Source organism: Bidens hawaiensis, unplaced genomic scaffold, assembly GCF_021521415.1.
Source record: "Bidens hawaiensis isolate Kalapana, Puna unplaced genomic scaffold, B.hawaiensis_p1.1 tig00031779_1, whole genome shotgun sequence".
Lineage (NCBI taxonomy): Eukaryota > Viridiplantae > Streptophyta > Magnoliopsida > Asterales > Asteraceae > Bidens > Bidens hawaiensis.
The window spans coordinates 33,361-42,814 of NW_027505220.1; positions in this window are offsets into that span (position 1 = coordinate 33,361).

Sequence of the window (9,454 nt, forward strand, 5' to 3'; positions counted from 1 at the left end):
ATAACTCATTTTCTCCCTCTAAAATTGTGACATATTTTAAAAATATTTACAATTTTAAAATAAAAGATTTACTCAAAGGAAATCATGCCCAATGACTCAACGAGAAACAAAAATCGGGCACGACTAAAAGCTTTGGTAAAGAGATCTGTAAAGTTTTTATGTTCACAAGCTTACGATCAAAACAATCACGAATAAAGTGTATTCGGATGTCAATGTGCTTGGTCTTTGAGTGCTGGACCGGGTTTTTAACAATTGTAACGGACGCCTCATTATAACATTTGATCATGGTATCATAGAAATTCAAACCGTATGCTGGATCCATATCACTTGAGAGCAGCAGCTGGATGCGACAATGTACTCGGCTTCTGCTGTGGAGGTGGACACAGTAACAAGCTTCTTGCACTGCCATGAGATCAACCGATCTCCCAGGAATTGACATCCGCCATATGTTGATTTTCTATCCAAATTGCATCCCCCATAATCACTGTCGGTGAAAGCATGAAGTTCCAATGGAGACTCCGTTGGATACCAAAGACCCAAACGTGGTTTACCCTTCAAGTATCTGAAAATACGCTTGACAGCCGTCATATGGGATTCTCTTGGATCAGACTGATATCTGGCACACCGACAAACAGGGAACATGATGTCCGATCTGCTTGCAGTGAGATACATTAGGAACCAATCATTGATCTATAAAGGTGTTGATCGACCAGTTTTCCCGATGGATCAGGAGCGAGAATAGAGGTCGCGTAGCGACTGGTGTCATGAAAGCTGTTGAGTCCTTGAATCCCCTAAGGAACTCATCTCAAATCGCTTCTGTATAATCTCAGAAAACTCCTTGCACTTATTCTCATTCGTGGACCCGAAAATAATGTCATCAACATACACTTGAACAAGAATCAAATCACCTTTGACCTTCTTGAAAAAGAGAGTTTGATCGACGATTCCTCTCTTGTATCCGTTCTTGACTAAATGATCGGCCAGTCTGGCATACCATGCATGAGGTGCTTGGTGAAGACCATAAAGTGCTTTGTCAAGTCGGTAAACGTAATCAGGATGACTTGGATCTTCAAAACCTAGAGGTTGACTGATGTAGAAGATCTTCTTTTACTTTCCCGTACAAGAGAGCAGTCTTCACATTCAATTGATACACTTTGAAAGATGCGAATTGCTTCTAATCTGGCTACCGGTGCACAGACTTCATCGTAATCAAGACCTTCACGTTGCTAAAAGCCTTGCACAACAAGCCGGGCTTTATTTCTAATGATCACCCCTTTGTCATCTTTCTTATTTCGAAACACCCATTTCGTTCCAATCGACTTCTTATGTTCTGGCTTCTTCACTAGCCTCCAAACATTCAGCTTCTTAAACTGCAACAGCTCATCTTGCATAGCCTCGACCCATGAATTTTCTTTTAGTGCAACTTTGGTCAGTGGCTTTGTAGATGACTTTTCTAAGGAGATGTGCTTTTGTTATGTATGATAGATGATATATATATATAAGAAAAAGATACAATGTGGCACTTAATACGTAGGGACAAGAAAACAAGCGCACATGGTCACGTATCATGAAATTAAAACCTTGGATGATATGTGGACGCCAATCTTTTTTAGCTAAGCACGTAACAAACGTACATTAAAATTTTATTTGGCCTGATATCTTATGACAATAACTTATCTAGACTAGGACCATCGTCACATGCTTTTGTCTTAATTATTCAGCCAATAACTTAAGTTGATGGACACCTGTAGGTCCGGACATGGGTGCATCTAACAATAGTCTTGGATCAACCGAGCTTAGTGCTAGCGGAAATCACACTAAGCCACCTAAGCGGTCTCGGATCTTGAGATGTTATTTTCGATGGTTTGAAAGAAAAAGAGAGAGAGAGAGAGCCGAGAGAAAGAGAGAGAGAGTTATAACAAAAGGTTTTTCTTTTTGAATATCAACAACTTCTTTACTTCTCATGGCGTGCTTCATATTTATAGGGAAGCATGCATGGGAAGTAGGATACATCAAATGCCCAATGGGCTTCTTTACACTTTTTCTTTTGGGTCTAAAATATATAAAGTAAACAAAACGGCCCATTACATAATCACCGATACAAAAGACTAATATAACCAAAAAGGGACCTAACAATCTCCCTCTAGTCTTTAGTATTGGAACCCGTCGGTGTCGTAGACCAAACATTCGTCCTCGGTTAGTTGTAGCTCAACAAGTCTACGTACAAACTTGTTGAAGGCTTCAACTATCCGCTCTATATTCTGACGTCCCAAGTCCTCGACGTTTCCCAGTAGCTTGTTGTAGAGATTCTTCACATCCTCAATGTGTAGACCCATAAGCTCATGCTCGTCAAACACTCGAATCTCGTGCATATCACGGCAGTGTATGACGGCCTCAACGGTTTTTTTATCAAACTCTAAGTCAATGAAATCTCGAAGAGTGTTGGGAAGATAAGGCTCGCCGTCATCTGGATCTATCTCCTTTGGGTTCTTGTATTTTCGACCCTTATTCGGCTCAAAATCTTTGTAGCTCACCCTTGATTGACGATGGAGATAGTCTGGGACCAGCTTTCTAACGTACTCCCAACTGCACCATGGCCTAGAGCTTGTCGGAGATAATTGATGTCAAGCTCTGGTAGCGACTTCAGCTCATGGTGGTTAAAATAGATTAGATCGCCGTTATGTCGTCTAATGGCCCAGACGCTATTCCTCTTATCATACATAAACGATCAGCGAGTCATCATGATAAGGGTAATTAAGCAGGCGGGCACATGCAAGACTTGACACAATGTGCGTCTTTCTCTTCTTCATAGGTGGTTCATGTGTCAAGTCGGCTGTTGGATTAGAGACTGGGTTGGCAACAGGAGCATCTGAACCTTGAACTTGAGCAGGCGGAGTGTCGGGATTGGGTGAGTAGTTGATGTAGTCGTCTTCAGCCCTCGCCTCTGTATTCTGATCAATAAGATGCTCCAAGTTCATTCCTGCTTCAATAAAGTCATCCATAACACCTGCAAAGTCATCAGGAAATAAATCTTTATACATGTCAGTAATCTGTGTATCATACTCCCTGACTTTGCCAGCCGAGTCGTGAGCAGCAGGGTCTTGAAATTCATATTGAGTGTGTAGAGGTGATTGAGTGTTATCTCCACCTCCACTTCCTGCTGCTCCGGCTCCTCCGTTTCCACCGCATCCGTCCTCATCATCACCATCGTCATCATCATCGATTCTATTATGAACTTCATCATCTTCATCATCTTCTTCTTCATCATCATCCTCTTTCTCATCTTCGTCATCACCATCATTTCCACTACCAACACCGCTAGACTGGCCGCCCTGTTGTACTAACCGATCAACAGTCGCCTCACCTTCAGATGCTACAGCCTGAACTCCTCGCATAGTCACAGATGGACCTGCGGTACGCTGTGAACTACCGACTTGAGAAGTCTCACCAGACCTTCTCCAAGCCCCAAATACTGCGTCCATTCTATCCTCTAGACCATGAAATTCATCTTCTTGAATGCCCATAAGGTCTGAGGCCGCCTAGTACTTACTAACCATGTCTTCATTCGTCTTGAGTTATAGCTCATTCAAACGATCTTGCTCCTTTATCTTTTCTTGTATGGCCTCCATCTCTGCTCTGAGTGTATCGAGAGAGGCGGATGAAGCAAGCTGATTTTCCAAATTTGTAACTCTGGAGCTTGTGGCTTCCTTTTCAACATCCCACTTTCTCGTCGCATCTTCGATCTTCTTGTTTACACTAGATTTGAGAGCACTAGCACTTGGTAAGTCTCTTTCAAGTGTAGTCAGCCTATCTCCAAGTCTTGAATGGGCTGCTCTCAGATTAGCGTTTTCCAGAGGCTTCACGGTTCATTAGTGCTTGTAGATTCTGGATTCGGGTGTGGAAGGTGTTGGTCAATAATCTTTGATTTTCAGCAAGTGCGTCACTTGCTTCCTTTTGTTCTTCCAACACCCTAATCCTCTCCCTTAGAGCTGCTTTCTCTTCCTCATCCTCCACCGCCTTCTGCTTCATTTCTTTAATGAACTTGAGGAGCACAATTTCTCGCTCCGCCCTCTTAGCGTTGGATTCATCCAGTGCGACGATCCTATCGAGGATAGGATCGGCATACACTTGAGGTGTCGAAGACATTCCTCCGGAAATGGGTTTGGGTGAGATAATGGTGGATGGTGGGGTGGTGGACATTATGAGTGGTGAGGTTTTTGGCAAAGGTAGGGTGATGGGTTAGGTAATGATTGGTGAAGTTATAGTGGTGGGTGGTGTTGGTTGCGTTGTAGATGGTGTGACGGTTTGGGTTGGGGAAGTTATAACGGTTTCGCTCCATAAGGTTGTTGTTTGTATTAGTGAGCTGAAAACTGATGAAGTAAATATGGAGGAGGTTGGTTGGGTAGGTGGTGTTGTGATTTGAGATGGTTCTGGTTGGGTTTGTTGTTGTGGTGGTGAGGATGGTGAGGATGGTATTTGAGGCAGGAATGTTGATATGGGTTGGTTTGTTGGTGAAGGTTCGGGTGAGGATTCTGGTGAGTCGTGGAGTAGGGTCTTGGTTTTCTTGGCTTTGGTTTTCTTTCTGGTTTTTGGTTTCTTGTAGGCAGGGATTTGTATCTTGGTTACGTCTAGTTCTTTGAGGGCTTGGGCTAGGGCTTCTTTGGTAATTTTTGGTTGGTCAGATGGTTTGTCTTGTGAGGGAATCTTGTCAAGAAACTTGGTTGACTTCTGGGAGTCCCCAAGTTTCCTCAAATGCTTCATGGGTGGCTGGTCTTCTTCTTCCTCCTCAAGCTCTATAACTTTGCCCTTTTCATCCTTCTTCCTCTTTAGATCGTGTTTGGCTTTTGTGCGATCCTCGGCCAGCTCATCACTAGAATCCTGTTCTGCCCCGACCTCTAGCACATCCTCCTCTTCACTATCATCAGATGCCTCATCCCTAGCAGGCTCTGTTTCCTCAAATAATCCAAATTTAGGACCCGGCCTTGGTCCTACATACTGTTGTCCCCTTCCTTTGGTGCTAAGCAGTACACCAGAGATTGATATCTTGACTTCATGCACATGATATGGCTCGGGATATGACTTCTTTTCCTTAGCCTTCTTTGACCCCGGCCTTGGAACATCTGGGATCAGATCATCCAGGAGCATCTGTACGAACCTCGGGTACATAAGCCATGTGGCTCCACTCCTGTTATTCCCCAACATGCATAGGAATATCCTTCGAGAGTAATTGAACTTCTCTCAAGTCGTTAGTGCAAATATAATGCGGACCCAGTCAGTACTCATGCTATCAAGCCCTCCTCTAATGTCTGCAAAGTAGTGAGTCACGATGTGAAACAGAAATCTCTAGTATGGTGGGAGACGCTTCTTCTCTAAACTCTTCCATTCTGTATCGTATCCCAAACTCATCACAAAATCTTCCAACTTCTTTCTATCTCCCCTTTCATACATATAATCTGGCTCGTCAGCTATCTTCAATACCCGTCTAATATCAGCTTCAGTAATAGTTAATTCCTTCCCGGCAACCTTTGTAGTAAAGGACAGAGAGTCATCAGCAATCTAGCCAAAGGCCCAGAAGTCCAAAAGCCACTTGTAATAGATAGCTGGGTTGGCTATAATAGCATGTACAAGGGGTGATTGCTTGAGCCCCTTGACCATTGAAGTGAATACTTTATCCTTCTTGGCTTTTGGTAACTCGAGAGCACAAAACAGATTGTGACCCTTAAATTAAACCATGTGATCATGAGAATCATCATCAAGACACACACAAAACAAGTAAGTTATATATATCTATAAGCTTTAAATATGTATACATTATATAACTTAATTAATTACTAGTAGTTAATTAATTATGTACATTATATAAGTTACTTAGTCCAATATTTACAATTATGAATCCAAGACAGATAAAAAGTCCAAACAGTCCAGTAGCAGAAAAAATATTTTCAAGTGTAACTTTTTCGCATGGGTCCAGTTTCGCTTCGCATGGTCATGCAAAGAGAAACATAAATCATTTTGCTTCGCATGGGTATGCGAAGCGAAACAGAATGCCCTTTCGCTTTGAATGGGTATGCGAAGCGAAAAACCACTTATGCGAAAAATCCAACTTGTCAATTTTTGTTTCCATTTTCATCCATTGAAGTTGCCTAGCCCTGAATTGGGTTTTTGGAACGTTTGGACCAGAAACCCTATGGTTTGCTTGGTCAATTGAGTCCTTGAACACCTGGTCAAACTTAGATCTACAAACTGTACAACAAACAAACAAAAAACTAATAGTTTTAATGATGATAAACCCGATCTAAGGTCCTAATATCAGAATCTAAGCATGATAGCAACATTAATTATGAAGATCTATCCTAGATCAAGCCGACGGTTCATATGAACCACCGTCTTGATTCGTGAGAACCCAGAAACAAGGATGAATCGATGAAAGGTGATGTTTATGAAGTTATACCGAGGGTGGATAATCAGAATTCAACGGCATGTTTGATTATGAAGGGCCGGATAGTTGAAGAATTTGAAAAGTTAAAGGTTTGCAGGTTTGAAGATGAGAGAGAAGAGAGAGAGTGAAAAGTAAAAGTCTTTGGTGAATAGTGAAAGATATTTTAGGTTTCCCACATATATAGGGTCAGCCTATCTCGCGATAAGGTCAAAACATAGCGAGTATTCACCGAAAATACACACTCAGTCCTCGCTCTTTAAAATTATTTGCATTTTCAAACCTTGAAAAGCATTTTCCCATCGAATCCGAGAACTTGTTTACTTTTTATGATTTTCTATTGTCGGTCCGTTTCTTATTAAACTTTTGCACTAACGATCTCTTAGACAAAAACACAAACTCAATAAAAGAAGACAATAAAATAAAGTGAAAGATAAAAATAAAATAAAAATAAAAACAAAAATAAAAATAAAAATGAGAATAAAGAATTAAAATAAAATAATATAAAATTAAAAATAAAACTTAAAATATTAATCTGTACAGGTACTTAATTTTTTAGAAAACAAAAACAAAATAAACTTAAAATAAAAGAAAATTTGAAACATTTCAAGGTTAAAAATATTATTGAATTAATTTATATAGGTCTATTCTTTAGTTAATTTTCAAGGAACGATCGAGACATGGAATCATATTTATTTGCAAAGTCCTAGATCGCGTTTCCATTTTGAAATTATTATGACACAAGTTCATCATTGACTGTAGATATTGTCCGTTTATTTTTTTAACTTGACAAGTGTTTTGATGTCAACGTGATACATTTGAGATTCAATTAGGCACGATACATATGTGGTCCCCACTTAATCAGACATGTTACTGATTCCATCATATCTCAGGCTTACTTTCTGTTATCATATCACCTCAACTTGACTTAAACCTTTCTTAGTTGATGACAGTACTCTTATTAACATACTTGACTTATTGTACACTGTACACATGACACTTTGTTCTTTGCACACTTTACTCGATCTAGAAAGATTAAAAAAAAGCAGAAGTTCAGGCCATAACAATCAGGTCGGATGATACCATATTATCGCGCAGAGAAAGTCCAAGGCTTGAACAAAAGGAAGAAAACAAAACAAAACAGAAGACTCAGGGCCTTAACAATCAGATCTTGTATGACTACAAACGTAGAAAGTCTAAGGCTTGAGTCGAAAAGAAATGAAGAAATAAAGCAGAAGTTAAAATTCCTAAGACTGACTCCTTATCTGACTCTTTTTCTTTTGATCTTCTAACTCTTTTGATTTCTTTTTCTTGCTTTTCTTGACCTTTTACTTGACTTTTTCTTGACTTAATGAAAATTAAAATTGACACTGACTTTCATTAGACTACTGTGACATGTGTAATTACATTTCATCCTTCGTTAATATGACTTCACGGAATCATGTAACTGCATCATAAACGTATAGCCGTTGGTAACGACATTAGTTTAAGTTTATATCACCCGACACTTACTTGGTTGTCAAGCCTACCTACACATCTATGAATGATCTTGTTGCCTTTTGTTCTATTCTTTTAACGCGCTAGAATCATTACATACCAACGTACTATCACTTTACAAAAGGTCGGATCAAATTCTTAATTGAATTTTTTTTTAAATAACCGACTCCCTCTACGAAGGAGCTCCCTCTAAGCGAGACAACACTTTTTGAATTTTCTTAAGTTTTTCTTAAATAGGAGTAAGGAAGAAATTAATATTATATATAAAAATTAAAATATTTTTATTAATTCTAGTGACTTGATTTTTGTTTTACTAAAAGTAAATTTAAAATCTTTTTGGTGATTTAAAGTTAACTCATTTTCTCCCTCTAAAATTGTGATATATTTGAAAAATATTTACAGTTTTAAAAACATAAAGATAAGATTTACTCAAAAGAAATCATGCCCAATGACTCAACGAGAAACAAAAATCGAGCACGACGAAAAGCTTTGGTAAAGAGATCTGCAAAGTTATAGTCAGTATGGACCCTTTTTATGTCGACAAGCTTACGATCATAACAATCACGAATAAAGTGTATTCGGATGTTAATGTGCTTAGTCTTTGAGTGCTAGACCGAGTTTTAACAATAGCAATGGCCGCTTCATTATCACATTTGATCGTGGATCCATAGAAATTCAAACCGTAATCCAGCAGCTGATGCTGGATCCAAATCACTTGAGAGCAGCAGCGGGATGCAGCAATGTACTCGGCTTCTGCTGTGGAGGTGGACACAGTAACATGCTTCTTGCACTGCCATGAGATCAACCGATCTCCCAGGAATTGACATCCACTCGAAGTAGATTTTCTGTCCAAGTTACATCCCCCATAATCACTCTCGGTGTAAGCATGAAGTTCCAAGGGAGATTCCTTTGGACACCAAAGACCCAAACGTGGTCTACCCTGCAAGTATCTGAAAATACGCTTGACAGCCGTCATGTGGGATTCTCTCGGGTCAGACTGATATCTGGCACACTGACAAAAAGGGAACATGATGTCCGGTCTGCTTGCAGTGAGATACATAAGGGAACCAATCATTGACCGATAAAAGTATTGATCAACTGGTTTTCCCGATGGATCAGGAGCTAGAACAGGTCGCGTGGCGATTGGTGTCATGAAAGATGATGAGTCCTTAAAACCAAATTTTTGAACAATGTCTTAAATGTACTTTTCTTGGTGAATCAAAGTTCCGTCCTTATTTTGCTCAACTTGTAAGCCCAGGAAGAAAGTCATCTCCCCTAAGGAACTCATCTCAAATCATTGTTGCATAACCTCAGAGAACTCCTTGCACAGATCCTCATTCGTGGACCCATAGATGATGTCATCGACATAAACTTGCACCAAAATCAAATAACCGTTGACCTTCTTGACAAAGAGAGTTTGATCGATGATTCCTCTCTTGTAACCATTCTTCACTAAATGATCAGCCAGTGTGGCATACCATGCACGAGGTGCTTGGTGAAGACCATAAAGTGCTTTGTCAT